Genomic DNA, 23,901 nt, shown 5'->3' on the forward strand with positions numbered 1-23,901 from the left:
TACCTTATAAGAGAAATCTGCTTCTTTCTTCACTTATGAGACATTTCTTTACCTCCCTGAAAGTCTTTTTTTCATAATTTTTTGTTTTTCATGCTTTTTTCTTAAAAGTGATTATTGTTGTTTCATCAAACTTTGTATAACTCAATAGGAAAAGTTATTATACGAAACTTTATAATATACCTTAGAAGAGAAATCTGCTTCTTTCTTCACTTATGAGCCACTTCTTTACCTATCCGAAAGGGTTTTGGTTTATTTTCATTTTTTTTTTTCTTAAAATGGTTATTGTTGTTTCATCAACGTAACTCCATAGTAAAATTTATTATAAGAATCTTTGTAATATATGCTATAAGAAAAATCTGCTTCTTTCTTCACTTATGAGCCATTTCTTTACCTAATAAAAAGTTGTTTTTATTTTCATAATTTTTTGTTATTCATGCTTTTTTCTTAAAAGTGATTATTGTTGTTTCATCAAACTTTGTATAACTCAATAGTAAAAGTTATTATACAAAACTTTATAATATACCTTATAAGAGAAATCTGCTTCTTTCTTCACTTATGAGACACTTCTTTACTTCCCCGTGCCTCCTGAAATGATCATTTGCTTTGGAAGACTGCTAAAATCCATCTTGCTCAATACAGAGGGATCAGATTACATCTGCCTGTTGATGTCTATGGAGAAAGGAAGAGAAGAATGAGAAGTGGAGTGAAAGTTGTTTGTTTTTCATTATTTTTTTGTTATTCATGTTTTTTTCTTCCTTAAAGTGATTATTTGCTTCATCAAACTTTGCATAAATCAATAGTAAAAGTTATTCTAAGAAACTTTGTAATATATCTTATAAAGAGAATTTTGCTTCTTTCTTCACTTATGAGCCACTTCTTTACCTATCAGAAAGGGTCTTGGTTTATTTGCATTTTTTTTTCTTAAAATGGTTATTGTTGTTTCATCAACGTAACTCCATAGTAAAATTTATTATAAGAATCTTTGTAATATATGCTATAAGAAAAATCTGCTTCTTTCTTCACTTATGAGCCATTTCTTTACCTAGCAAAAAGTTGTTTTTATTTTCATAATTTTTTGTTTATGTTTTTTTCCCTTAAAGTGGTTATTGTTGTTTCATCAAACTTTCCATAAATCAATAGTAAAAGTTATTATAAGACACTTTGTAATATATCTTATGTGCTAAATCTGCTTTTTTCTTCACTTATGAGCCACTTCTTTACCTCCCTGTGCCTCCTGAAATCATCATTTGCTTTGGAAGACTTCTAATATCCATCTTGCTCAATACGAAGGGATCAGATTACATTTGCCTATTGCTGTCTATGGAGAAAGGAGGAGAAGAGTGAGAAGTGGAGGGAAAGTTGTTTGTTTTTCATTATTATTTTTGGTTTTTTTTCTTAAAGTGATTGTTTGTTTCATCAAACTTTGCATAAATCAATAGTAAAAGTTAATATAAGAAACTTTGTAATATACCTTATAAGAAAAAATCTGCTTCTTTCTTCACTTATGAGCCACTTCTTTACCTCCCTGAAAGTCTTTTTTTTATTATTTTTTGTTTTTCATGCTTTTTTCTTAAAAGTGGTTATTGTTGTTTCATCAAACTTTGCAGAAATCAATAGTAAGAGTTAATATTAAACAACTTCGTAATATATCTTATAAGAGAACTCTGCTTCTTTCTTCACTTATGAGCCACTTCTTTACCTACCGGAAAGGGTTTTTGTTCAATTTTTTTTTTTCTTAAACTGGTTATTGTTTCATCAAACTTTGCATGAATCGATAGTAAAAGTTACTATAAGAAACTTTGTAATATTTTTTAAAAGAAAAATCTACTTCTTTTACCACTTATGAGCCATTTATTTACCTCCTTAAAAGCCTTTTTTCATAATTTTTCATGCTTTTTTTCTTAAAAGTGGTTATTGTTGTTTAATCAAACTTTGTAATATCTTATAAGAGAAATCTGCTTCTTAACTTATGAGCCACTTCTTTACCTCCCTGAAAGTCTTTTTTTTTTATAATTTTTTTCTTTTATGCTTTTTTATTAAAAGTAGTTATTGTTGTTTCATCAAACTTTGCATAAATCAATAGTAAAAGTTAATACAAGAAACTTTGTGATATATTTTATAAGAGAAACTTATGTTTTCACTTATGAGCCACTTCTTTACCTCCCTGGAAGTCTGTTTTTTCCCTAATTTGTTTGTTTGCAATTTCTTTACCTGCCCGAAAGGGTTTTTGTTTATTTTCTTTTTTTTTTTTTCTTAAAGTGGTTATTGTTTCATCAAACTTTTCATGAATTAATAGTAAAAGTTAATATAAGAAATTTTGTAATATATCTTAAAAGAAAAATCTGCTTCTTTCTTCACTTATGAGACACTTCTTTGTCTCCCTGAAAGTTTTCTTTCCATATTTTTTTTGTTTTTAATATTTTTTACTTAAAAGTGGTTATTGATGTTTCATTTAACTTTGCGCAACTCAATTGTAAAAGTAAATAAGATACTTTGTAATATATTTTATGATATAAATCTGCTTCTTTCTTCACTTATGAGCCACTTCTTTGCCTCCCTGTGCCTCCTGAAGTTATCATTCACTTTTGAAGATTTCTAAAGTCCATCTTGCTCAATACAGACTTATCTGAGGGCTCATATTACATCTGCCTATTGATGTCTACAGAGAAAGGAGAAGAGGGAGAAGTGGAGTGAGAGGGAGGAAGAAAACCACACAAGTCTCTGCTGCTTCTTTCCAGTAAGTGTTTTATCTCTCCTAAGATGTATTCACAGCTGTACTGCTCAGTATTGTCATATAAGGTCTTAAGGAAATAATTGATCTCATTGAATTACTGGATTTACATCTAGTCTGCTCAATGATACTATATGTTGTCCTCCATGCTGCTGCTTTCTAGTAAGTGTTTTATCTCCCCCAGAGCAGGATTTACAGATCCACTGCTCAGTACAGTTATATAACGTCCTCCATCGGATCGAGAAAGGGGCTGAAAAAAGAAAAGAGTGAATGCAAAAAGTAAAAACAGAGTTCGCAACACTTCAGATATTAGTGTCCGTACAATGTAACATCCACAGTGAATGACTATGTGAGCACAGAGAAGCGCAGCTCTGCAGCACATAAAGTCCACCACGGGGAGGGCAGGTCCAACAGTTTATTTTTGCATTTCTTTAAGGCCCTTTCATCCCACATAAGGCGTTCAGAAAAAGCTGCATAAAGCTAAGAACGCACTTTGCGTCGTCCTATTTGCAGTTCAAAACGCGCGTTTTGAGCTTAATTGATTTGACCAAAGTTGCCTTTTTCTGAACTTTAGCGCTGAAAACGCATGCGGATTTACCGCGTTTTAGATGCATTTTCAGCGCTTTTTGCATGCTTTTTCACATGCGTTTTGAACATCAAGACACTGCTAAATAAAGATTAAACAGTCAAACAGAAGGAAAAAAGAGAAAGAAAAGGATCAAATCTATATTAAATGGGAAAAATAGAGAAAATAGATATATTTCATAAAATTATAGCAATAATATACATTTTATCGCTAAAATAGCAATAAATGCATATTTTTCTTAAATTAAATTGTCGGATTATGTGTGTGTGTAAAGGGACATATCAAATCACTATTTTAATGTCCAAAAAGCATGTTTTCTGCACTGAAAAAGCGGGTAAAACGCAGGAATTTGAAGTTTCTTGGTTTTTGCCATTTCTCATTGACTTCAATGTTAGCAAAACGCACCCAAAATGGCAAAAACAACTGACATGTTCCTTCTTTGAACGCATGGTTTTTGCCACAAAATATGCAAATTAAACGCAGCGTTTAGAAACGCAGAGTGCGGTCTAGAAATCCCCATTTTCCATTGACTTTGCTGGAAAATCAAAACGCAGGCCTTTTGGCATGAAAAAGGCGCATCTCAAAACGGACCTAAAAAGCAGCAGAAACGCAGGTGGAAACTCAAAGTGCAGTCGCACCCTAAATCTTTGTGAAGACTGTAAAAAGCAAAACACAATTACTCTTTTTCCTTAACATGTTTCTAACCCATTAAAAAAATAAATAAATAAAAAAAATTGTAAAATGTTGCAAATTTTTGCAGATGGTCATACTACATCAAGGTTTGGGGTTCAAACAGTATCACTGACATGACAGAGCATCCTCTGCAGCTCCCCCATAACAGAGCGTCATCCGTAGATCCCCCATAACAGAGCGTCATCCGTAGATCTCCCATAACAGAGCGTCCTCCGCAGATCTCCCATAACAGAGCGTCCTCCGCAGATCTCCCATAACAGAGCGTCCTCCGCAGATCTCCCATAACAGAGCGTCCTCCGCAGATCTCCCATAACAGAGCGTCCTCCGCAGATCCCCCATAACAGAGCGTCCTCCGCAGATCCCCCATAACAGAGCGTCCTCCGCAGATCCCCCATAACAGAGCGTCCTCCCCAGATCCCCCATAACAGAGCGTCCTCCCCAGATCCCCCATAACAGAGCGTCCTCCCCAGATCCCCCATAACACAGCGTCCTCCCCAGATCCCCCATAACACAGCGTCCTCCCCAGATCCCCCATAACACAGCGTCCTCCCCAGATCCCCCATAACACAGCGTCCTCCCCAGATCCCCCATAACACAGCATCCCCCCCAGATCCCCCATAACACAGCATCCCCCCCAGATCCCCCATAACAGAGCGTCCTCCCCAGATCCCCCATAACAGAGCGTCCTCCCCAGATCCCCCATAACAGAGCGTCCTCCGCAGATCTCCCATAACAGAGCGTCCTCCGCAGATCTCCCATAACAGAGCGTCCTCCGCAGATCCCCCATAACAGAGCGTCCTCCGCAGATCCCCCATAACAGAGCGTCCTCCCCAGATCCCCCATAACACAGCGTCCTCCCCAGATCCCCCATAACACAGCGTCCTCCCCAGATCCCCCATAACACAGCGTCCCCCCCAGATCCCCCATAACAGAGCGTCCTCCCCAGATCTCTCATAACAATGCGTCCTCCGCAGATCTCTCATAACAATGCGTCCTCCGCAGATCTCTCATAACAATGCGTCCTCCGCAGATCTCCCATAACAGAGCGTCCTCCGCAGATCCCCCATAACAGAGCGTCCTCCGCAGATCCCCCATAACAGAGCGTCCTCCGCAGATCCCCCATAACAGAGCGTCCTCCGCAGATCCCCCATAACAGAGCGTCCTCCGCAGATCCCCTATAACAGAGCGTCATTTACAGATCCCCCATAACAGAGTGTCATCCACAGATCCCCCATAACAGAGCGTCATTTACAGATCCCCCATAACAGAGCATCACATTCCACTGAAATGTTGCAAAAAAATAAATAAATAAATTCAGGTAACTATATGTATAAAAAACAGGCAAACACCTCAAACCTTCTAAAAAAGGAAGAAAGTAAAAGAATATGGCACAAATAAAATAAAATAAAAAAATAAAATAGTAATAATAATAATGGTCAAAATATGAGTGCAGCCCCCCGGACACAGCCCGATTCATTATTCATTTGCACCTTATTATTCTTAATAAATAATAATAATTATTATTATTATTATTAAATATTAAAATTATTACATAAATCATAATGTTTATTATTAATATTATTTATTATTAAATAATATTATTAATAATAATAATAATAAGACAAAATATGAGTGCAGCCCCCGGACACACTGCCCGATTCATTATTCATTTGCAACGTATTATTCTTAATAAATAATAATAATTACTAAATATTAAAATTACTCCATAAATCATATAGAATTATTATTATTATTATTAAATAATAATAATAATAATAATAATAATAATAATAATAATAATAAAGACAAAATATGAGTGCAGCCCCCGGACACACTGCCCGATTCATTATTCATTTGCAACGTATTATTCTTAATAAATATTAATAATTATTATTAATTAAAATTATTATTATATAAATCATAAATAATGATTATTTATTATTAAATAATATTAATTATTAAATAATATTATTATTACTATTAATAAATAATATTAATAATAATAATAAAAATGTGCAAATGTGATAATGAATCTGGCCGTGTCCGCAGGGGCTGCACTCATATCTTGGCCATCGCTCTATTTTCTGGATATAAGTGTAAAACATGAGAACTTTTAATAACTGTGCAGAAGACATGATGAGCGGACTTATGTTGATTGGAGATTTTCACATTTAAAGGAACGGTTCACGCAGTTGAACTCTTAAAGACGCAGCGCCATTCTTCTTGCCCTGAGTTCTTGTACGTGTCTCGCCTGCTTGTGTTCGCCTCTGCTGCATGTAATGCTATCCCTCTGCCTGTCCCTGCCTGTCTGCTGCCACTGACGTCCAGGCTTTTGTAGGTGTGTCTCACCTGTGCTCCCCTCCCCCACCCATTTCTCTGATGTCCCTGACTACTGCTGCTGTCTCACCTGCCTGCTCTCCTCTCCTTTACAGGAAATACCTTTATTCCTGGTGGGACCGCAGTGTGACTGTCACATCCTGATCGCTTTATTTTTTGGGGGTTGCCCGATTCGCTGTCGTGGACCCCCCAGGGTAATTTCTGCAGTGCACAGGTGAGATAATACTTATGCTCTTTCGGTCCCTCCCTGTCTCTTTTCGGAGTAACCTTTACCCTTCCTGTGTCCGCACTGTGCATTCCGGCGGTCTGGACCCTGCTGTAGGGCATGGTGGGAGTTGTAGTACCACGACAGCAGGAGAGTCGCAGGTTGAAGACCCCTTTGGCTTGTACTGCAAAGTGGTAGAACTTAGCTACAAGTTCAAGAGGCCTGCAGAGCCCCCGGGGGGTGCAATGAGGCGATGACTCGTAAAGTCCAATTAGAGGCGATGACATCTGTAGCTGATCTGTAACTTTGGGGTAATGTTTAACTGGACGCTCGAAGTGGTCACGACTGCGAAGGGGGTCAGATTCCACAGGCGAGACTGCGAAAAAAATCTCAGCACAAGTCGTCAATAATGGAATCTATCGATTAACGCCTGGAAGGAGGGTGTACGGGAAAGGGTTAACGTCTAGTCCATGTGGTTCTGGTGACCGCAGCGGCGTGGACCTCGGTGACCATTTATCAGGTGGGTGAAATTGACTTTGATTTCCAAGTCATGCGGGGAATCCTGCTCGTCCAGACGGGGGAGGCTGCACGTGAACCTATATCTGGAGGGCGGAAACGGGGTTTTTTTTTTTTTTTTTTACCTCTCCTATATTCGGTCATGGCGGTATATAGGGTCAGAGTCCACATTAGAGGCTCCTGAGATTGGATTTCTGCTATAAAATCAAAGCATTGGATAATATTTTATAACTGGGAAGTTGCAGACACAATCACTTCCTTTTAAAAAGTAACGATGCCCCCATACCACAAATAATGCTTCAAAATGCCCCTTCTAAAACATAAAATGCCCCCCTTAAAGGGCATCTGTCATCAGGTTTTTGCCACCTAATCTGAGAGCAGCATAATATAGGGACAGAGATCCTGATTCCAGCGATATATCACTTACTGGGCTGCTTAGTATTGTTTTGATAAAATCATTACAGGACTACTTGGCGTGCTGCAGGTAGTCCAGCATATTCATGAGCTCTGTATAACTGCTAGATCTGTAGCAGAGAAAACATTGATTTTATCAAAATGACAGCAAACAGCTCAGTAAGTGACAAATCACTGGAATCGGGGTCTCTGCCCCTACATTATGCTGCTCTGGTGACATATTCCCTTTAATGGAGTTGCCCAGGCTTGGGACAGAATCTGCGGTTCCTCCATGTGACAGCAGAGACTGCTGGATTGTGACAGTGAGCGGTGCGCACACTGTCATGATGCACCCTTAATATATTATATTTATTCATTTATATAGTGCTATTAATTCCACAGCGCTTTACATACATTGGCATCACTGTCCCCATTGGGGCTCACAATCTAGAGTCCCTATCTGTATGTCTTTGGAGTGTGGGAGAAAATCGGAGAACCCGGAGGAAACCCATGCAAAAACAGGGAGAACATACAAACTCCTTGCAGATGGTGTCCTTGGTGGGATTTGAACCCAGGACCCCAGCACTGCAAGACTGCAGTGCTAACCACTGAGCCACCACAAGACTGCAGTGCTAACCACTGAGCCACCGTGCCACCCTTATTCCCAGTTCAAGTGATCACTCACCTCACTGCATGTATGAGATCTGTATACTTGTGGTCACATGCCCACTAGTCTGTCGTTTCTCACAAGTCACTTCTATAGAGAAAATCCAAACACGTCTAGTCTGCATGTGCGCAACATGCATATATGTGGTTGTGTAACACTGGGGAATCATGATGGTGGGTGTGCTCTCTGTACGCCGTCACAATTCTGCAATCACACAGTGTCTGCAGGTTTCTGTTTCAATTATAATTTTATTTTTTTTATTTTTTTTTCTCTTTTCACATTTTGCGCCCAAGTTGACCTCCCCCGTGCCCCTTCTCGCTTCACCCCACACAAAGCCACCAATTGTCGTAGAGCCCTGGTCTTCGGCTCTGGTTGAATGTAGCTAATTTCCATGAGGCCGGGGCTCGGCATCCACCGATTTGTATGCCGCTTGTGTATCCCAATGGTAAATGGCAGAATTGGGCCTTCTTGGAGAATTAGACATGGATTAGGGGCAAGGTCAGAATATTTGAGGATGGGGATTATGTCTGATTTGTCGCATTTACTTTACAATTGTGACTGGCGATTAAGGGTTGTCCACTTTCATTTTAATAAAGCTTATTCACATGATGAGGCGGCAGTGGGTCTGTGAGGCAGCCCCCCACATCACAAGATCTGACATATTCCATGTATATAAACCAGTGCAGACATAAAATGGAGGTGTCGCTTCCCCTGGCAACCAGACGGATCACTCCTTGTAATGAGCTGCAGAGATGAAAGCTAAAATCATATTGGTTGCTATGGGCGACACGAGGCCCAGGCCTGCCTTGGCGGCGCGCACAGGAGGCCCAGGCCTGCCTTGGCGGCGCGCACAGGAGGCCCAGGCCTGCCTTGGCGGCGCGCACAGGAGGCCCAGGCCTGCCTTGGCGGCGCGCACAGGAGGCCCAGGCCTGCCTTGGCGGCGCGCACAGGAGGCCCAGGCCTGCCTTGGCGGCGCGCACAGGAGGCCCAGGCCTGCCTTGGCGGCGCGCACAGGAGGCCCAAGCCTGCCTTGGCGGCGCGCACAGGAGGCCCAGGCCTGCCTTGGCGGCGCGCACAGGAGGCCCAGGCCTGCCTTGGCGGCGCGCACAGGAGGCCCAGCTTTTTTTTTTTTTTCCTTTTTTTTTTCCAACACAGAACATCAGTCTGTGAAGAAAATCGCCCATGTTCCTTGTCAATAATGGGCCCAAACCATATATAATTAATGCGCCATATCATACAGCCAAGGATCACAGCATAGCGATGCTACATATAATGTCCACATGGACTTCTCTCCGATAAGTTGCAAAAAAAACAATGTTTTACAAATTCAGAATTAGTAAAAAAAAAAACAAGGCCGTGACTCCATGTTGAATATACAAACAATTCTCACATGTGTCGCAATTACAGAAATTCAACTGTGTAATGGTACAAAACAAATGGAAATACCCTCCCCCCACTAACTAATATGGTGGGTGTCATATTTCACAACTGTATTGCAACACATCGCGTGGCCAACGTTCCTGGGGAGTCACAGCCTTAGCCCTCATTCACATGTCCATTTATTATTATTATTTTTATTTTATTTATATATATATATATATATATATATATATATATATATGTGTTAAATATTTCTTTTATTTTTGCGCAAAAAAGACGAGACGATTTTTCATCCATCTCCAGTTGGTGTAATTTGCCTTCACTGCTGCTTCCATTTTTATGCAAAAAAAACCCCTTCTACTCATTAAACAGTAAAGATATAGTTTGTGCACAGACGACACACAAGTGGCATCCATGTTGGTTTTTTCTCCGCCTCATTGATTTTAATGAGTTTGATTCATGACTCAAATACAAAAAAAAGTGCATATATTTTTTTTTATACTTTGTAGACCTTCTAGCCAAAAATATAAAAACAGTGGTGTGAACAGCCCCCTAGACCGACGGGTCCTTGTTTTAGCCATGAAAGACCCACATACAATCCGTACATGAAACCCAGATGACTGAATGATGCCCTATCAGGATCAGTTTTTTAATTGTACCTTTTCAATTTTAAAAATTTAGTGTCCTATCGTACAAAATGTTTTCAGATTTTTTTTTAATTGTTATTCCCCCGCCCAACCCCCTTCTCTGAGTTCTCAAAATTTGTGATAAAATCTGACTCCTATAAATAAACCCGTATTACGTCCGGCATGTTTCACTGCGTTCTCCGGTCGCGGACGCCGCACCTCTGATAATTACAGATGAATTTTCTCCAGCAGTGGTTCCTGGGTCACTTGGCCGCTCTTCACACATGCAAACATTCGCAGAATCCGGCGCAGGGTGTGAGCGCCTCACCTGGGAGGAGTTTGGGCTAATTTTATCTTCACGCTACTCCCTGATACTGGGACAGAGCTTATTTAGGCTACTCTGGTGTTTCAAGGGTTAACAGGAAAGTTTTGATCTGCAGAGGTTTCCATCCGGCAGTAAACTTGTATTGAAATTCTTCTGCTTGCTGTCAGTGAATGGGAATTGTTATTGTTTTCAAATCCGTAGCCTGAAAGCAGAGATAACAACATCTAAGCTGAGGGTTCGTTACTCTGGGTTCGGAGCTGATGCAGTTTAGGCCACTGTTCACATTACATTAATAATGCTGGACGATAGAAGCACCCGCTGCAGACACAGAATTTATCCATAGGACACCACTGACCTTTTAGCAGTATATGATAGTATATCCATTTATGGACTGGTGTAACAAACTGCGATGTTCTATTCGGACACATACAATGTAAAACTTGTATAGCTTTGTATACGTTTTGGGCCACTTTTGCGAATTTATGCTATATAGTGCCGTTCATCTCAGTCCCACGGGGAAGGTAAATGTTGGGAAATGCTCTACCAGGGGAGTCAAACTCATTTTCACCGAGGTCCACATCAGCATTATGGCTGCCTTCAATGGATCGCTTGTAATTGTAAAGCTGCCCACGATCAGGGTCCACAGCGTTTTGGATGTTCCGTGTTTTCGCTGCGTCCAGAACGCTGCATTGTAAAGTAGAAGCACAGTGGATGGGATTTATAGAAATCTCCTGCCCTCTGTGCTTGTTTTTGACGCAGCGTAAACTGACATGCGGAGCGGCTTCCAAAGCCACAGGATGTCAATTTATTGCTGCAGAGCCGCAAGCGTTCCCCAGAGGGAGACAGACCGTAGCGGCCCAAACCCTGATTGTGGGCACGGACAGCTGCAGTCTCCTGCGGAGAACACTCCGGAGAGGACATGCTGTGTCCAGGATGCAGTATGTCCGAATTGTGGGCATATACACTAAGAGCTCATGCAGCTCTCCATGCAACATGATACGAGCTGCAATGCACAAACTGGCCAAGGGCTATACGAGAGCCGTCCAAGGGTAGTAAGACTATACGAGAGCCGTCCCTGGGTAGTAGGGCTGTACGAGAGCCGTCCCTGGGTAGTAGGGGTGTACGAGAGCCGTCCCTGGGTAGTAGGGGTGTACGAGAGCCGTCCCTGGGTAGTAGGGGTGTACGAGAGCCGTCCCTGGGTAGTAGGGGTGTACGAGAGCCGTCCCTGGGTAGTAGGGGTGTACGAGAGCCGTCCCTGGGTAGTAGGGGTGTACGAGAGCCGTCCCTGGGTAGTAGGGGTGTACGAGAGCCGTCCCTGGGTAGTAGGGGTGTACGAGAGCCGTCCCTGGCTAGTAGGGGTGTACGAGAGCCGTCCCTGGCTAGTAGGGGTGTACGAGAGCCGTCCCTGGCTAGTAGGGGTGTACGAGAGCCGTCCCTGGCTAGTAGGGGTGTACGAGAGCCGTCCCTGGCTAGTAGGGGTGTACGAGAGCCGTCCCTGGCTAGTAGGGGTGTACGAGAGCCGTCCCTGGCTAGTAGGGGTGTACGAGAGCCGTCCCTGGCTAGTAGGGGTGTACGAGAGCCGTCCCTGGCTAGTAGGGGTGTACGAGAGCCGTCCCTGGCTAGTAGGGGTGTACGAGTGCCGTCCCTGGGTAGTAGGGGTGTACGAGAGCCGTCCCTGGGTAGTAGGGGTGTACGAGAGCCGTCCCTGGGTAGTAGGGGTGTACGAGAGCCGTCCCTGGCTAGTAGGGGTGTACGAGAGCCGTCCCTGGCTAGTAGGGGTGTACGAGAGCCGTCCCTGGCTAGTAGGGGTGTACGAGAGCCGTCCCTGGCTAGTAGGGGTGTACGAGAGCCGTCCCTGGCTAGTAGGGGTGTACGAGAGCCGTCCCTGGCTAGTAGGGGTGTACGAGAGCCGTCCCTGAGTAGCTTGTGGCTGTGCCGCTCTGATTGGTGGCTGTCACTAACAGACATGGTCGCACACAGTGAACTGCTATATATACATTACTGGGGGGCATACACATTACTGAGGAGTGGGCCATACAGCAATGGGGGGGCACACAGCTCCAGAGGGGTATACAGTACTGGAGTGAAGGGGGACATACAGCTCTGGGGGGTAGAGAAATATGCAGCCCCCACATTCCTCCAAATAACATAATGCACCCATATTGCGCCACATAATTTAATGCAGCCTCATATTATTCCATATAGTGTTATGCAGCCCACACAGTCCTCCATATAGAATAATACACCAAATATTCCTCCATATAATATAATGCAGCCCCATAGTCGTCTGGCTACCATGATTAATACAGTCATGGCCAAAAGTTTTGAGAATGACACCAAAATGCTATTTTCACATGATCTGTTCCCTCTGGTTTTTAATTGTGTTTGTCTGATCTTTACGTCACATACAGAAATATAATTGCAATCATATTATGAGACCAGAAGGTTCTATTGACAGAATGAGTTAATGCAGCAAGTCAGTATTTGCAGGGTTGACCCTTCTTCTTCAGGACCTCTGCAATTCTCCCGGGCATGCTCTCAATCATCTTCTGGAGCAAATCCTGACTGATCGCTGTCCATTCTTGCATAAGCAATGCTTGCATTTTGCCAGAATTTGTTGGTTTTTGTTTGTCCACCCGTCTCTTGATGATTGCCCACAAGTTCTCAATGGGATTAAGATCTGGGGAGTTTCCAGGCCATGGACCCAAAATCTCTGTTTTGTTCCATGAGCCATTTAGTGATCACCTTTGCTTTATGGCAAGGTGCTCCATCATGCTGGAAAAGGCATTGTTGGGGCCAAACTGCTCTTGGACAGTTGGGAGAAGTTGCTCTTGGAGGACATTCTGGTACCATTCTTTATTCATGGTTGTGTTTTTAGGCAAGACTGTGAGTGGTGCGATTCCCTTGGCTGAGAAGCAACCCCACACATGAATGGTTTCCGGATGCTTAACAGTTGGCATGAGACAAGACTGGTGGTAGCGCCCACCTCTTCTTCTTCTAATAAGCTGTTCTCCAGATGTCCCAAACAATCGAAAAGGGGATTCATCTGAGAAAATGACTTTCCCCCAGTCCTCAGCAGTCCACTCCCTGTACCTTTTGCAGAATATCAGTCGGTCCCTGATGTTTTTTCTGGAGAGAAGTGGCTTCTTTGCTGCCCTCCTTGAAACCAGGCCTTGCTCAAGCAGTCTCCGCCTCACAGTGCGTGCAGAAGCCCTCACACCCGCCTGCTGCCATTGCTGAGCTAGCTCGCCACTGCTGGTAGTACCATCCCGCAGCTGAAACAGTTTTAAGATACGGTCCTGACGTTTGCTGGTCCTTCTTGGGCGCCCTGGAGCCTTTTTGGCAACAATGGAAGCTCTCTCCTTGAAGTTCTTGATGATGCGATAGATTGGTGACTGAGGTGCAATCTTTGTAGCTGCGATACTCTTCCCTGTTAGGCCATTTTTGTGCAGAACAATGATGGCTGCACGTGTTTATTTAGAGATAACCATGGTTAACTGAAGAGAAACAATGATACCAAGCACCAGCCTCCTTTTAAAGTGTCCAGTGGTGTCATTCTTACTTAATCATGCTGATTTATCGCCAGCCCTGTCCTCATCAACACCCACACCTGTGTTACTGGAACAATCACTAAAACAATAATAGCTGCTCCTTTTAAGGCAGGAATGCAATGATGTTGAAATGTGTTTTGGGGGTTAAAGTTCATTTTCTTAGCCAATATTGACTTTGCAAGTAATTGCTGTTAAGCTGATCACTCTTTACGACATTCTGGAGTATATGCAAATTGCCATTAGAAAAACTGAAGCAGTAGACTTTGTAAAAATTAATATTTGTAGCATTCTCAAAACGTTTTTGGCCATGACTGTACATACTCGCTTCTCCTCGTTCCTCCAGTCTCCTCAGTGTGTTCACTGTTCTGCCGCTCTGACAGCTCAGGACACAGACGCGCACAGTAATGACATCTTCGCGCTCCTCTGTACTGATCTGTCAGAGCCAAGACGCAGACAGACGCTGCAGGAGAATGATAAGAGAGGCAGCGCGCCGTTCCCTCTAGCATCATTGCTTTCAATTGTATCGGAATCTGGGACCGGGCCTCTCTGACTCACGGGCTCTAAAGCAGCCGCGTGGCCTGCTGCAATTGGCGGTACACCACCCTGCTGTCTGCAAGTGGGCCCCCTCGGCGGTCCAGGGCCCCAGCACTTGCCCAGGTGCGCCGGGTGCTGATGCCGGCCCTGCCCACAGTAATATACACCCACAATCTCCTACCACAGGCTCGCACACAACCCAAAATCCTACAATAGGCATCCCTACAACATCAATCCTCCCTCGTCAAATTCCCATCTCTGGAGTATGACCAGCATTGTATACCCCCAAATGTTATAGCAGACATCATTGCACGCACCCCCAAATATCCCAACACAGTTATCCCCACAGCATTATAGACCCTTAAAATCCTACCCTTGGCAAATTCTAAAAACCCACCATTGGCGACCCCCCCCCCCCTTCCCCCACGCACACACACACATGTGCCGCCCCGTGCCAGCAGCCGGTGCTCTTCTGATCCGGATCTGCGGTATGGCTCGAGGGGTTCTCCAGATCCAGGGGTCGCGCGGACACTCCGAATAAAAGGGGACGTATTTATACGGGAATGGTTGTAAAATGTCTGTGACGCCACCCACGGTGTGTGGTGAGATATAGCACCATCGCTGCCGTTGTGGGGCTCACGGGGACGTTGGGTTGGCAGCTGGATGTTAACCCTTCTGTGGGTAGGGATGCATGTGCAGGGGCCGGCGCACCCGACCAGGCCGGGGATGTTACTCACGGTTGAATAAAGCACACAAGTCCTGTGGTAAACCAAGGTGATGGTGGCCGGCTGCCGCAGACGGGTATATCTGTCGCGGGCGGGGAGGAGGGTGTCAGCCCACTACGCTCACCCCCTTCTGCTCGGGTCCGGCGGTTGCTGCTCAGTGGTGGCTTGAGCTGTAGGCCGGATCCCGGGGGTTCTCGAGCGGCACTCCTCGCCCGTGAGTGAAAGGGGTTTGTTGGGTGTGGGAATAGTTTATTGTCCGTGACGCCACCCACGGTTGTGGTGATTTCACCACCGCTGCTCAATATGGGGATCCCGGGGATGGTGATGCGGAGCAGCCAGGTGTTGTTGCCCCTCCGTGGGTAGGGGTTGGTGATCCCGGGGCCCGGTGATGGTTTGGGAGGTGCAGGGCCTGGTGGGCGCAGGGACGCGGGGGCAGCGCTGTGCCTTGCGGCACTGTGGTACTCACTCAGCCTGAGACGTTGACACAGTTTTACGGTAAACCACACGGCTGGAAAGACGGTTCCCACGGACGGCTGCACTTGCTCTCCCAGTAGGTGACGGTGATGTCCCTTTTCCTTGCACCTTTGTTTCTATGTTGGTGTGTCGCCCTGGGCAAGCCAGGGGACACAGGTCACAACACCACCACACCCCACACTCCAGGTAGGCACATCTGCTAACCTACAAATCCTTGTTGCCTTCCTCCAGGAGTCTGTTGATGCACACCAGGGGGTGGGCCAGGCGGTTGGCTCCGCCCACCAAGGAGCTCACAGCTCTGGAGGCAGGAAGTAACCAGGCAGATTAGCCCAGGCAGGGCAAGAGTGCAGAACTGTCAGGGAGGAGGAAGTGGAAGGAGTAAAGTGAAGCCCAGGCAGGGCAAGTGTGAGGAGCTAAGTGAGAAAGTAAAACAACTAAGTGGAAGTAAAGTGGAACAAGAGAAGGAAAGCCTGAAGGGTCCAGCTCTGTGTAGGGCCAGAACAGCAAGGTCAGCGACGGCGGTGACTGTCCGGAGGGGGGACCGTTTGGAAGTTCCTGGAAGGACCCCGTTGGCTGTGTGCCCGGTGGTCTGGAGCAGTGTTCCGAAGGACAGTCAGCACCAGGGCAGGGGCCTCTCGGACCCCGGCAAGGCTAGGAGTCGCCAAATTTGCCGAATCCGTCAGTGACGGGGACCATAGATCCCCCAACAACCAAGTCCCGATTGACGGCAACAGCCCAACCATTACCGGGGAGACACCGCCACCGCCAGGGCACCAGTTTCCCCAGGGCCAGCGCCTGCGGGCAAAGAGTAGAGCTCCTCCGGCCCAGATTGCAGTCGGGGAGCGGGTAACCGGAGGGAATCCACCGCTACCATCAGACAACACAGGTGCAAGGAAGAGAGACGTCACCGTCACCTACCGGGAGTGCAGGTGCAGCCGTCTGTGGGACCGTCCTACCAGCCGTTGGTTTACCGTACAAACTGTGTCCGTGTCTCAGGCTGAGTGAGTACCACAGTGCCGCAAGGCACAGCGCTGCCCCCGCGTCCCTGCGCCCACCGGGCCCTACACTTTACATCTCATCACCGGGCCCCGGGATCACCAACCCCTACCCACGGAGGGGCAACATAACACCTGGCTGCTCCGCATCACCATCCCCGGGACCCCCACACTGAGCAGCGGTGGTGCAATCACCACAACCGTGGGTGGCGTCACGAACTATAACAATCCCCACACCCAACAAACATCCCCCCTTTCACTCACGGGCGAGGAGTGTCGCTCGAGACACCCCGGGATCCGGCCCACAGCTCGAGCCACCACTGAGCAGCTGCCGGACCCGAGCAGAAGGGGTGAGCGTAGTGTGCCGACACCCTCCTCCCCGCCCGCGACAACTTGGCGTCACGAACAGGATCTTACCGCTCTGCCGTCTGGTAGAGGTGCGCCTTGTTACCGCCGGAGGTATCCGGCAGAAAAATTTCAGAAGCCGCCATCTTTGGCGCGAAAAGTTCCCGCTCGAGCGTCTTCTCGAGCAGTAGAGGCGCGAAGGCCAAAACCCCGCCCCGAGAGAGGAGGGGCCGGAAAGAGCTAAGGGGGACGCGATGGCGGCTGGCCGCATGTAGCTGCGGCTATGGAAGCAGGGACGCCAGGACTCTGCAGACCGACTGGGTTCCTGGAAAGCACGACTGCCGAGATGTCCGCCCCACCTAGTTCAGCAGAGACTACCGAGCCGGTGTCTGGAACCGCAGCATGGTTGAGAGCCCGGGCGGCGGGGATCTGCCGTCGCTACCAGAGCCAGATCGGCGGGCTGATGGAGCAGTGGGCCGCGGAGGTAGAGGCCCTAGTTGCTGTGGCGCGAGTGTATGGAGTGGAGGCCGTGATGGAGGAGCTGGAGAATGACCCACGCCCCTGTGTCCCCGAGGGACCGGTCGCTGCGGCTGAGGGACCCGGTCTACCCCTGGCTCCTGTGTTACCTCCGTCCTGCTCGCTCGCGCGCTGCACCGCACCTGGCCCGTCGGGTGTGCCTCCCTCTGTGACTGACTGCAGCGGGGGCAGAAGATAGCGACTCCGAGCCTGTGTCAGAAGAAGAGGAGGGGGTCGTTGCCCTGTCTGGCATGGAGGCCACTTATGTTCCCCGAGCCGGGGGCAATGGGTATCGAGCGGCCCTTCCACGCCGTGCTTGCTACGCACTGGAGGGGCTGGTGCCCGTGTCCTTCCACCCCGGACAGGGTGAGGAGGACAAAGACATCGAGTAGGGCAGCGGATGCCCGTTGCACCGTCCCCGTAGGGACCACCTGTTTGTTGTTGTTTGGAAAGTTAAAAAGTTTGAAAGTTCTGACAATGAAGAAATGATTATACCGAGTACTTCACCTGATTTGTTTGTTGATTTGCAACCGGCAGGAGCCGGCACCGTTGTCCCCGTGGGGACCGTTTAAAATGCATGGGAACTATCCATGGACAAGCCCGTGAACTTGCAGGGCACCACAAACTTTAAGTGGCTTGTAAATATGTTGGTTACCGTTACCGTTTCCGCAATGCCGCCTCCGGAGAGGCAGGTTGGAGGGAGGGCCCTGAGCGGAGCAGGCTAGGGCCCAGCCACCAAAGGAACCGGTGGCTACCCTCTGGAGGGGAAGGACAGATCCCGCTCGGGTAACTTGTGCTGGACTGTGGGTCAAGGGGTGCTGCCTGGGCTTTAGGGGCAGCATCAGGGCCAGGTTGCTTGGGTGGGAGAGAGCGGAAACCGTGACCGTAAACCGTTGCAACGTTTAAGAAATGTGCCTCCCGTCTTGGGAAGAGTTTGATTAAAAATGTTATTTATGTTTGCTTAACCCTGTTATCCCCTTTTTACAGAAAAATAAAACCGGTGTAGGACGGCAGCCCGCGGACGGTCTGCATTTTGCTAAGGGGGAATGTGTCGCCCTGGGCAAGCCAGGGGACACAGGTCACAACACCACCACACCCCACACTCCAGGTAGGCACATCTGCTAACCTACAAATCCTTGTTGCCTTCCTCCAGGAGTCTGTTGATGCACACCAGGGGGTGGGCCAGGCGGTTGGCTCCGCCCACCAAGGAGCTCACAGCTCTGGAGGCAGGAAGTAACCAGGCAGATTAGCCCAGGCAGGGCAAGAGTGCAGAACTGTCAGGGAGGAGGAAGTGGAAGGAGTAAAGTGAAGCCCAGGCAGGGCAAGTGTGAGGAGCTAAGTGAGAAAGTAAAACAACTAAGTGGAAGTAAAGTGGAACAAGAGAAGGAAAGCCTGAAGGGTCCAGCTCTGTGTAGGGCCAGAACAGCAAGGTCAGCGACGGCGGTGACTGTCCGGAGGGGGACTGTTTGAAAGTTCCTGGAAGGACCCCGTTGGCTGTGTGCCCGGTGGTCTGGAGCAGTGTTCCGAAGGACAGTCAGCACCAGGGCAGGGGCCTCTCGGACCCCGGCAAGGCTAGGAGTCGCCAAATTTGCCGAATCCGTCAGTGACGGGGACGTAGATCCCCCCAACAACCAAGTCCCGATTGACGGCAACAGCCCAACCATTACCGGGGAGACACCGCCACCGCCAGGGCACCAGTTTCCCCAGGGCCAGCGCCTGCGGGCAAAGAGTAGAGCTCCTCCGGCCCAGATTGCAGTCGGGGAGCGGGTAACCGGAGGGAATCCACCGCTACCATCAGACAACACAGGTGCAAGGAAGAGAGACGTCACCGTCACCTACCGGGAGTGCAGGTGCAGCCGTCTGTGGGACCGTCCTACCAGCCGTTGGTTTACCGTACAAACTGTGTCCGTGTCTCAGGCTGAGTGAGTACCACAGTGCCGCAAGGCACAGCGCTGCCCCCGCGTCCCTGCGCCCACCGGGCCCTACACTTTACATCTCATCACCGGGCCCCGGGATCACCAACCCCTACCCACGGAGGGGCAACATAACACCTGGCTGCTCCGCATCACCATCCCCGGGACCCCCACACTGAGCAGCGGTGGTGCAATCACCACAACCGTGGGTGGCGTCACGAACTATAACAATCCCCACACCCAACAAACATCCCCCCTTTCACTCACGGGCGAGGAGTGTCGCTCGAGACACCCCGGGATCCGGCCCACAGCTCGAGCCACCACTGAGCAGCTGCCGGACACGAGCAGAAGGGGTGAGCGTAGTGTGCCGACACCCTCCTCCCCGCCCGCGACATTGGTAGCGATGGGTTCCACCGGTAACCCGCTTCCCGGCTTCAAGCTGGACCGGAGGAGCTCTACTCTTTGCCCGCAGGCGCTGGCCCTGAGAAACTGGTGCCTTGGCGGTGGCGGTGTCTCTCTTACACTGGTTGGGCTGTTGCCTTCAATCGGGACCTGTTTGTTGGGGGATCTACGTCCCCTTCACTGACGGATTTGGCAAATTCTGGCGACTCCAAGCCTTGCCGGGGTCCGAGAGGCCCCTGCCCTGGTGCTGACTGTCCTTCGGAACACTGCTCCAGACCGCCGGGCCACTACCCATCCGCGGTCCTTCCAGGAACTTCCAAACGGTCCCCCTCCAGACAGTCACCGCCGTTGCTGACCTTGCTGACCTGTCCTGCACACAGCTGGACTACTTCAGGCTTTCTCTCTGTCACACTCTTGCTTTCCTCCTTTACCACTTCCTTCTACTTTCACTTCCTTAACTCCTTTTAGCTGTTTTCTCAAGCCCTGCCTGGGCTACTCCCGTTGTTTACTCCTTCATGTCCCTCTCTGGACTCAACTGCACTCAACTGCCTGGTTTCTCCCACCTCCAGAGCTGTGAACTCCTCGGTGGGCGGAGCCAACCGCCTGGCCCACCCCCTGGTGTGAATCATCAGCCTCTGGAGGAAGGCAATAAGGATTTTTGGTTAGCTTTGGTGTTCCTAACTGGGATGTAGGGTGTGGTGGTGTGTGACCTGTGTCCCCTGGCTTGCCCAGGGCGACACATTCCCCCTTAGCAAAATGCAGACCGTCCGCGGGCTGCCGTCCAACACCGGATTTATTTTTCTGTAAAAGATAACATGGTAAAATAACATATGTACATTTTTAATGGATCTTCCCATAACGGGAGGCACATTTCTTTAACGTTGCATAACGGTTTACGGTTACGGTTTCCGCTCTCTCCCACCCAAGCAACCTGGCCCTGATGCTGCCCCTAAAGCCCAGGCAGCACCCCTTGACCCACAGTCCAGCACACGGTACCCGAGCGGGATCTGTCCTTCCCTCCAGAGGGTAGCCACCGGTTCCTTTGGTGGCTGGGCCCCAGCCTGCTCTGCTGAGGGCCCTCCCTCCAACCTGCCTCTCCGGAGGCGGCATAGCGGAAAACGGTAACGGTAAACAACATATTTACAAGCCACTAACGTTTGTGGTTGCCCTGCAAGTTCACAGGCTTGTCCATGGAAAGTCCTCCATGCAAAACTTTTTAAACGGTCCCCACTGGGACAACGGTGCCGGCTCCAGCCGGTTGCAAATCACACAGTCAATCAGGTGAGGTACTCGGTATCATTTTCATCATTAGCAGAACTTTCAAACTTTGAAACAAACAAACTGGTGGTCCCGACGGGACTGGACAACGGTGCTCCGCTGCCCTACTCCAGGCCTTCAGCTTCATCCGAGGGAGGGGGTGCAGGACCCACTCTGCTCTCCTGGCTGCCCCGCAGCTTCACATCCAGGGCAAACCACCCCCTCTCTCCGCAGTGTCGGGTGTACTGAACAATGTCTCCCGGCATCAGGTTGCGGCCGGGATGCTCCTCAGGCAGGTGGGCATTCACATCCCGCCGGGCTACAAACACTTCGGCCTCCAGGCCCGGTTCATAGATAAACCCGTAGCCCCGGCGGACATCAAACCGCCTCACCTGCCCCTCGTACAACGGGCCCCGGACACGGAACGTGGCCTGGCGGAGATTCTCTTTCTCCCGGATAGCTCGGGCCACCAGCTCGGCCTTCTTCCGTTCCCTCTCAGCAATCTCCAGGCCCAGCAGTACCGGCTCCCTATCCCAATACGGCGCTGCTGCCGGCGCATGGGTCGGGCCCCGCGGGACATTCTGGACGTTGCCCACTGTCAGGAATCTGGGCGGCGTGTCCCGCGGTGTCTTGGCCTTGGGCGCTGCCTTGCAGCAACAACCCGGCGCTACCTCAGCCGAGGTGTGGGGGATGGGCATAGGGGCTTTCCGCTGCTGGGCCTTCGGCTCGGAGCGGGTCATCGGCTCCGGCTCGGGGGATTTTTCAGGGGATGCCTCCGGTTCAACCTTTTGGAATCTTCCACGGTAACACCTCCGGTTTACTGCGGGCTCCGGCTACAGGTCGGTCCGCCTGGGCGGGGACGCTGGGTATTGCTACCGGTTGCGGTGGTAGCAGGCCTAGTGGCGGGGTCACGGCCTCCGAGACGGGTGGCGAGGGAGGCAACGGGGGGAGAGGGCTTGGACCGGGCCCCGCAGCCGCGATGACCGGCCCTTCCAGGGCATCGGGACGTGGGTCACTCACCCTCCCTTTCTCCGCTTCCTCCTCGCATCTCCGCACAGTGGCTATAATGTCCGCCATGTCGGTCTCCCACTCCTCCATGAGGAGCTGCATCCTGACCTGCAGCCTTTGGTAGAGCTGCGCGGTTCGGATTTCCACCCAAGCCGCGGTTCCAGGCGCGGGGGCTACGGTGTCGCGGGACGGCATCCACATGATTACTTCTTCTCTACTTCCAGGAACGGTATGTTTGCAGAATCCTGGCGTCTCTGCTTTTATAGCCGCAGCTACATGCGTCCAGCCGCCATCGCGTCCCCCTTAGCTCTTTCCGGCCCCTCCTCTCTCGGGGCGGGGTTTCGGCCTTCGCGCCTCTACTACTCGAGAAGACGCTCGAGCGGGAACTTTTCGCGCCAAGATGGCAGCTTCTGAAATTTTTCTGCCGGATACCTCCGACGGTAACAAGGCGCACCTCTACCAGACGGCAGAGCGGTAAGATCCTGTTCGTGACGCCAAGTTGTCGCGGGTGGGGAGGAGGGTGTCAGCAAACTACGCTCACCCCCTTCTGCTCGGGTCCGGCGGTTGCTGCTCAGTGGTGGCTCGAGCTGTAGGCCGGATCCCGGGGGTTCTCGAGCGGCACTCCTCGCCCGTGAGTGAAAGGGGTTTGTTGGGTGTGGGAATAGTTTATTGTCCGTGACGCCACCCACGGTTGTGGTGATTTCACCACCGCTGCTCAATATGGGGATCCCGGGGATGGTGATGCGGAGCAGCCAGGTGTTGTGTTGCCCCTCCGTGGGTAGGGGTTGGTGATCCCGGGGCCCAGTGATGGAGTGGAAGGTGCAGGGCCTGGTGGGCGCAGGGACGCGGGGGCAGCGCTGTGCCTTGTGGTACTCACTCAGCCTGAGACGTTGACACAGTTTTACGGTAAACCACACGGCTGGAAAGACGGTTCCCACGGACGGCTGCACTTGCTCTCCCAGTAGGTGACGGTGATGTCCCTTTTCCTTGCACCTTTGTTTCTATGTTGGTAGCGATGGGTTCCACCGGTAACCCGCTCCCCGGCTTCAAGCTGGACCGGAGGAGCTCTACTCTTTGCACGCAGGCGCTGGCCCTGAGAAACTGGTGCCTTGGCGGTGGCGGTGTCTCTCTTACACTGGTTGGGCTGTTGCCTTCAATCGGGACCTGTTTGTTGGGGGATCTACGTCCCCTTCACTGATGGATTTGGCAAATTCTGGCGACTCCAAGCCTTCCCGGGGTCCGAGAGGCCCCTGCCCTGGTGCTGACTGTCCTTCGGAACACTGCTCCAGACCGCCGGGCCACTACCCGTCCGCGGTCCTTCCAGGAATTTCCAAACGGTCCCCCTCCAGACAGTCACCGCCGTTGCTGACCTTGCTGACCTGTCCTGCACACAGTTGGACTACTTCAGGCTTTCTCTCTGTCACACTCTTGCTTTCCTCCTTTACCACTTTACTTCCTTCTACTTTCACTTCCTTAACTCCTTTTAGCTGTTTTCTCAAGCCCTGCCTGGGCTACTCCCGTTGTTTACTCCTTCATGTCCCTCTCTGGACTCAACTGCACTCAACTGCCTGGTTTCTCCCGCCTCCAGAGCTGTGTCCTCCTCGGTGGGCGGAGCCAACCGCCTGGCCCACCCCCTGGTGTGAATCATCAGCCTCTGGAGGAAGGCAACAAGGATTTTTGGTTAGCTTTGGTGTTCCTAACTGGGATGTAGGGTGTGGTGGT

The 23,901-nt window shown here is 49.3% G+C and overlaps 1 protein-coding gene across 1 annotated transcript in view; it reads left to right on the plus strand.

The window, feature by feature from the left end:
* The first annotated feature begins 6,400 nt into the window (after window positions 1–6,400).
* LOC142312562 (uncharacterized) overlaps window positions 6,401–23,901 on the plus strand; it is a 60,377-nt gene continuing 42,876 nt past the window's right edge. Inside the window, exon 1 of the mRNA XM_075351554.1 lies at window positions 6,401–6,561. The gene's annotated coding sequence lies outside the window, so the exon portion shown is untranslated. The remainder of the gene's footprint in view (window positions 6,562–23,901) is intronic.

This window comes from Anomaloglossus baeobatrachus, chromosome 5 (assembly GCF_048569485.1).
Source record: "Anomaloglossus baeobatrachus isolate aAnoBae1 chromosome 5, aAnoBae1.hap1, whole genome shotgun sequence".
NCBI lineage: Eukaryota > Metazoa > Chordata > Amphibia > Anura > Aromobatidae > Anomaloglossus > Anomaloglossus baeobatrachus.